This window comes from Catharus ustulatus, chromosome 10 (genome assembly GCF_009819885.2).
Source record: "Catharus ustulatus isolate bCatUst1 chromosome 10, bCatUst1.pri.v2, whole genome shotgun sequence".
Lineage (NCBI taxonomy): Eukaryota > Metazoa > Chordata > Aves > Passeriformes > Turdidae > Catharus > Catharus ustulatus.
In genome coordinates this window covers 13143206-13150118 of record NC_046230.1, presented here as the reverse complement: position 1 = coordinate 13150118, position 6913 = coordinate 13143206, and the positions used below count along the sequence as shown (strand labels likewise).

General features: G+C 40.4%; 1 long non-coding RNA gene across 1 annotated transcript in view; it reads right to left on the bottom strand.

The window, feature by feature from the left end:
• Positions 1-1180: 1180 nt before the first annotated feature.
• The window catches only part of LOC117001066, a 64880-nt gene continuing 59147 nt past the window's right edge, over positions 1181-6913 (bottom strand). The window contains exons 2-3 of the long non-coding RNA XR_004418907.1: positions 5891-6027; positions 1181-4974 (exon numbers count right to left, since the gene is read on the bottom strand). This is a non-coding gene — a long non-coding RNA (uncharacterized LOC117001066). The remainder of the gene's footprint in view (positions 4975-5890; positions 6028-6913) is intronic.

Sequence of the window (6913 nt, the reverse complement as noted above, 5' to 3'; positions counted from 1 at the left end):
TAATGTCTATAGTGCATGTAATGTCTGCCAAGTCTGCAGCCTCCCTTTCAGTGGGATCACTAAGAATCTCTGTGCCCTTTAAGGTTATTTCCACAAAGTTTGAGACTTCATCTCGACAGGTTCACAGTTTCTAGAAGGATGAAATACCAATATTTTCATACAAGTTGTATTTCTTTAGAAATCTAGCTAGAACTCGTGGCACTCATGTTGAGATACAAATCCCTGTCTGCACAGCAATACCAATAACAGTTCTTCCCAATTATGCCAAAATGTTTTTGCATTGACATTGTAGTTGTCAGCTCATATGTTTCCACCAAATGTGCACTCTAGGACTAAACTGAAACTGAATTTAGAATATTCTAAACTTTTAGGGGCAGGCAGCCATTTGAATCTTGTATGTGTATTTCATGAAGGGCTTAATCAAAACTCAATCAATTCCCACCTCACCAAGTTTAGAAAGGGATTAAAATCCAGTACCAGATTTGGATCTGAATTTTGTGTCTGGGGGCTCATTTCTGTTATCAATTAGCTGTTGCTCTTGTGATGTATCAAAAGGCAGTAGCATATAGGCTGTTGTTTAGAGATGTACATAATGTAGCTTTAAATTTCATTGGGAAACTAAACAAAACCTCTGGCCTTAGGGCTGCATGTTCAAATGCTACAGTCCCATAGTGCATTACACCAGTCAACACTTCTTTTCAAATACCACCCGCATAACAATTAACCTCACTTCAACCTTGAGGTCTCTGATTAGTGATGGCCTATTGTTTAAGTTCCATTAACATAGCCCCTGTGTTGCCCTATTCTCACTCAAATGGACTAATCAAATCAGTCACCAAGGACTTAAGCTCAGGGTCCAACTTCTTTAGTAAGCAGCAATTTTCAATTTAAGTAGAATGGTAGGATGTCATCAACACAGTCACAATTAGTATAGCTCTGACATGGAAAACATTCTTAATGATCCCAAATTTGTGAAATATCAAGGGCCCCAGTAACTTGCAATATGAGAATTTCTATGTATAATAGAAAAATTACAATATCAATAGGGCAGTCAATGCACTACCTTGTACCAGACAAGGCTCTGAAAGGACAAACCTCAATCAAATTCCATTTAATTTCAAAAAGCAAATGCTGTTTTGAACCACTAGAAAAAAAAACACGTTACTGCATTCATAAAATGTTATTTTTGCTACCCACGCCATATTTATTATGCAAAAAAGGAAAGAATTGTTTATTTTTCCAAATCCAGTTACAAAGTTGTTATTCTTGACATTCTTCTTGCTTAGATTACACAACTATGTTTTCATTCACATTAGCTGATACTTGTTCTTTCGATCATTTGGAATTAAAAATGGACTAGTATTATTTCTTTGGATTGTTTTTAACACTGTCTTCAATTTCTGACAAGGTATTGGATGATTGGAGCACAAATCTCTAAGAAGATACAGTGGAAAAGTCATGGAAAATACTTCACCAGTAGAATTCAGGGCCAAATCTTCAAAGGGCCAATATGCACGTAATGAGAGTTGCTGCCTCCTTCTCAGCACAGATACCACACAGGCAAGGAATTCTTTCATTTTCATGTGCATGCAGTTACATATCTTCTCCAACCATTCAGATCTTGCCTTTCTTTGAATAAGCAGCAAGAAGGCAAAGTGGGAAGCCTCTGGCCATTGAGCAGGACACTGAGGACATCAAGGACTTTCAAAATGGAACCTTTGTGGCAGATATGATTTTGCTGTGATTATAACTGGTAATTCCTATCTAATTGAAAAGAACCTATTTTTGTTCTTTTTCTCTTGCCATCTTGTTTTCTTGCCAAATTGTTTCTGCTTTCTCAGTCTAATACTTTTTCAGACCATGGTGGAATCATGCTCTCTCATCTCCTCAGAATATGATGAAGCTGCTAGATGATGTTCACACGTAGCTTTTCTTTTATGATCGGTTAAAACACTGCACAGAATAAACATTGCCAGACACATTAAGTGTTTTATTTTTCTGCTTCAGAGAAGGAAATTTGGCAGAAATATTCCCTAATTTAAATCCAGCTTTTGTCTGCCTCATTGCTTTACACACCATGTAGTGAAAGAACTGGCTTCACACTGCTCCCACACCACCAGTCCATCTGACTGACAATAGATCCAATCTGCATTACATGGGAGGCTGTGTGAGTGGTCTATTCTGCTCCTCCATCTCCACCGACAGCTGGAACTGGACTTGGAGCAAATACCAGGAGAATTTGCATGATAGTCCATTTGGAGCACATATGCTATAAATTCACCATTTCTGCAAAATGGCAAGCCATAGGCCTCGTCTACACAGAAGTTACATGAATTGAAATTAAAACCAATTTAGTCTAAACCAGAATGAACTTTTGCGTGAATGCTCATAATAGTTTAAAACCATCTCGCTTCAGTTTATCCAGCACCACTGGCTTTCCCCAGCAGGCAATTAACCAAGTGCAAGAGAATCACAGACACTGCCAAGCAGTCTCCATCTTTGACTGAAGTCACTTTAAACCCCACCTTTAGCCCCGTGTCTGGTGTGGGCTCTGCCCTATTGGCTGGGGCTGTTCAATCACACCTGTCATTCAGAACTGGGGGAACTCTCACAATTCTTCAGCTCTTGCTCGTGTTACCCACAGTCAGCCATTGCCTTCCCTTGGGAGGACTCCAGAAGTGGCACCACACTTGCCCAGCATTGGATCAGGTTTGATCCTTGCAGTCCCTCGGTGAAGGCACTGGGGCAGCAGCTTCTGGAGTGGCAAAAGCTACACACATTCTCCAGCCATTGTTTTGGTCACGTTACCCCTGGGCACTGACCCCCTGCCTGCACTGCCTCCTGTTGCTCTTTTGTTCAAGAGAAAACTTGTCATTTAGAGGCTGATTATTAGTTTTCTTTTCTCTTCCCCACCCGGAGTCCCCCTTTAACTGGATCATCACCAGTTTTAGAAGAGTTGCCCCTTTCTAAAGAAAACAAAACAGAATAAACAACCTCTTTCCAGTCCCTGCCAGAGCTCTCTTCTTTTCACCAACATCCATTTTCTCCCAAACAAAATGAAAGGACAGGGAGTAAAAAGACAGCTTCTTCCCTCCCTCCACAATGAAACAACAAAGAGCACAAACAAAATTAAAATTAGGCATTTAAGCTGATTTTCGCCACTTAACTTTTGACATGTTTTTGCAAATTTCGTTCAAGTCCCCTCTGAAGGCTCAGCCAGTGAAACCCACTGTATCAAGTGGCGTTTCCAAGCCTTTTTTACATAACTTCCATGAGCCCACGTGTTGTTTGAAGTGGCAAAGGCACCTTTCTGCTAACATGAAAATAGGAGTCTATGACACAACAAAGTATCTGTCCCTTTGAGAAGAAATCAAGGTTGAAATGTATAATTTTTCAACTTCATATACCTCTGAAAATATTTGGGGTCTGATACATCCAAACGCACTCTGCAAAAGGATCTCCAGGTGGGTGATTTATTAGAAGCTAAAGCCATTGCCCAAAAGTTCTGTTCTATTTTATGTCCGTTGTAGCGTCGGTTCAGCTTCATTGTCTTGCTTTGAGAAGTAATTGTTTTTCTCTTCAGAAATATATTTTTCTTCCAGTAAGTCTGCATCATATTCATCATCTGGAATGTATTGGGAGCGCTGCACTGGGCTCAGCTTGCAGCTGCTCCCAATCATATCCGATGTGCTCAGAGCCGACCTGCAAGAGCCTCGGCAGGCGAGGGTGGGACCGCCGGCCCCGCCACTGCTCCTCCTTCCGTCCCTGCTCCAGGGACTTGGCCGCTCTCTGCTTCCAGAATTACACTTCTAGGTGTAATTCCAAATGCCTTTTTTCATCCACAGAGCCATTCACCGCTTGAGAGCTTGTATTTCTTTGAGATGGTTTCTCTGTTTCAACATCGTGTTTCACCTGGCAGCCAAGATTGGCTGCAGTTGCATGAGATGAATAGCAATGTTGACTCTGTAAAATACATGAGAGTTTGCAGAATGACAGGCCATTCTCAGTGCATGTACAGCACAGGAGCAGTAGAAATATGGGGAGTGTCTTGTTTCACAGAGGAGAAAAGAAAGGATTTATTTCCATTGGAAAAAATTAATATTCTTCATTTTTTTGTAAGAATGTCACAACCACTCCCCTGAAAATATTCTGCAGTAGAATTGCTAAGAATTGTGCTCATATTTGCATTGTGGGTTTCACCAGAAGTAGCATCTTTTCCTTAGAGGCTGTTAGGCTTTTTACTGGTCTCACTTAGATCTGAAAAACCCTGAAGAAAACAAAATCCCATATACATGGAACTCATGAGATTTTACCACCATAGGAAGCCATGCAAACAGAATATTGACTACTGGAAACAGAAAATTAGAATTTAATTCACTAAAGGAATTAATTTGATTTTTTTAAAAAAATACAGTATGTGCTAGTCAGGTGCAGCAGGTTTTTTCACTAAGACCTGTTCCCTAGGTCCAGAAGAAGCTTTCTGCACTGGTCTATGCAGATGCTGTAAGGATATTCCTCCATGGCTTTGCAATCATCCAGCTTCTCTTGGGATTTATCTCCAGTTTCAGAGCCTACCTGACTGAGGCAAGGCACAGATGTTGCTGTAGTACACTTGAGAGATTCCTTTTTCTGTATAACCCCACTGCCTTCTACCTCCAACCAATATCCCCTTTTCCTTTCCAAGGAGCACCAGGTCTCTCCACATGCCCTTGTTCCCTTCTCCCTCATTCCTACCTTCCCACTGCTCACCTTGAAGTCTCTCACCTTTTTTTTCATGTGACAGCCAGCGAAGGATCTTAAGTAAGAAAAAAGTACTTTTCTCTGGTTTAACCAAACTAATTGTGTTGACATTAAATTAACCGTCTAAGTTACAAAATACATAATATTGTCGATGGTTGTGATTTTACAGCAGGTCCAGAAATATTCTGTTGTTTCCCTATAGATGGAAGGTCTTCATTTCTCTGTCTTCTTGACCTAGAAGAAAAATTTGTGGCTATAAGAAAAAGATTGAGCAGAGGACTTAAGAGCACTTCAGAAACAGAGCTAATTGCTTTCTCTATTTTTTTTTTAACAAAACTCTTTTAAAATAAAATAGTATGCTTTTTATGGTGGTAACAAGCTGTCATATCACTTCATTTGGGGCTGGCCAAGCTGCTCATAGTGCTGTGTGAGATACAGTTCAAGCCCCTGAGTTGTGTAATAAGCTATGCCCATTGTAATAGTTTCAGCAGCATAAAGTCAGCTCAGTAAAGGTAACTGAACATAAGAAAACATCATTTTTTCCTCACTTAGACAAGACTTGAGCAGACAGGGATAGTGAATCCTTAGCACTACATAGAGCAGGTGGATAGGAAACCATCTGCTCCACTGCTGTTGGCTTTCCTGAGCCTGGGGACCTGAGAGATGCCCCAGGCTCCTCAGCAGCAGTTGCTAAGGAAACATTTTAGGGAACCTTTTTCATAAATTCATAGTAATCTCCATTTCTCAAATGTCAAGGCTAATGACTCACCCTTTGATTGCAAATGGGATTTACTACCATAGAATTGCTGGCAGCCTTCAAAGCTAAATTGTATTTGTCAGCATTTGAAGACTTTTAGTACATTGGTTACCACTGCTCCCCTTGAGTGAGGAGAAAATGTAGATACATGAATATCTGGCAGAATTCCCTCAGATATATTTCAACCCCTTCCTAAGTTTCCATATAGGAAAGAAGACAGGTATTGGTGTTTGAAGGGCTCCCACAGCAGGGAATCCCCAAAGCAAAGCCTGTTCCTTTGGGGGTTTCCTGCCTGAGGTGCAACCAGCCTTCTCCTGGGAACCACAGTCCCCAACAGAGGGGACCTGGGACCAGCTTAAAGCTGTCTCTGGGGTGGCCAGTAGAGACATGCACCTTGCCTTTCCCCCCGGGGGTTACTTGTGCTTGAAGGCAGCCAGATACATCCGTGGATTTTCTGCAAGTCCTTGGCTTCCACTGGTTAATCGCGCCGGCAGTCTGTAGTTTTACCCCTCGTGCATTTTGGATATCACCTGAAACGAAACCAAGAACCTGACACTACAATATTTTGTACCTTCTCAATTCTTTTTTTGCCAAGTGCCAGGTTTGCAAATGCATCCCAAGACTTCTTTCTTCAAAGTGTTTGAGAAGTTATCAACAAACCAAACTTCAAGGATATTTATTGCTTTGAAGGCAATACATATTTAGAACAAGATTCTCTCTCAAGTGATACAGACTTCACTCCAGATGGATCTACTTCCAAGTTAAAAGCTTATAGCCCAAGAATACAATTTCCAAAGTGGATATTTTAACTCCTAGTACTTTAAAAATACATAAAAGAACCTCAAATAAATACAGACCTAACCCCAAGCTTTCTGTAAATTAATTTTTGGGAACACTTCACATTTATATAAATGCATATTATAAATCCATTTGAACAATTGGTTCATAATGCATTTAACACATTTCCACTTAATATAAAAACTACAGAAATAATGTACTTTGAATGGATTCATATTATAAATCACTGTTGCTCATGGAAATCCCTTCTCCCTGGAATTGTCAGTGATTGGTGTATGGAAGATACTGATGAGACCAACTTGTTGTCAGTAGCATTACATTGTTAGAGGACACATTCCTTGATATAAAATCAGTATCCACCAATTTAGGAACTTAATGCATTTAAACAGAAATTCCTTCAGAGGAAAACTTGTATGTCATTTTGAAGTGCTTCCTGGTCACCTTGAACACCACTGTCCAAAACAGGCAGATGGAGTAAACACTCTTCCAACTTTTGCTTTGTCTGTGTAGGGAAAAGATATGCCTCAATCCCTCAAATGAATTTTATACCACTCTGCCTAGAGACAGACAAATTTGCTTTCCTGTTGCATCTGGCTACAGGACTTTACAGTGTAGATT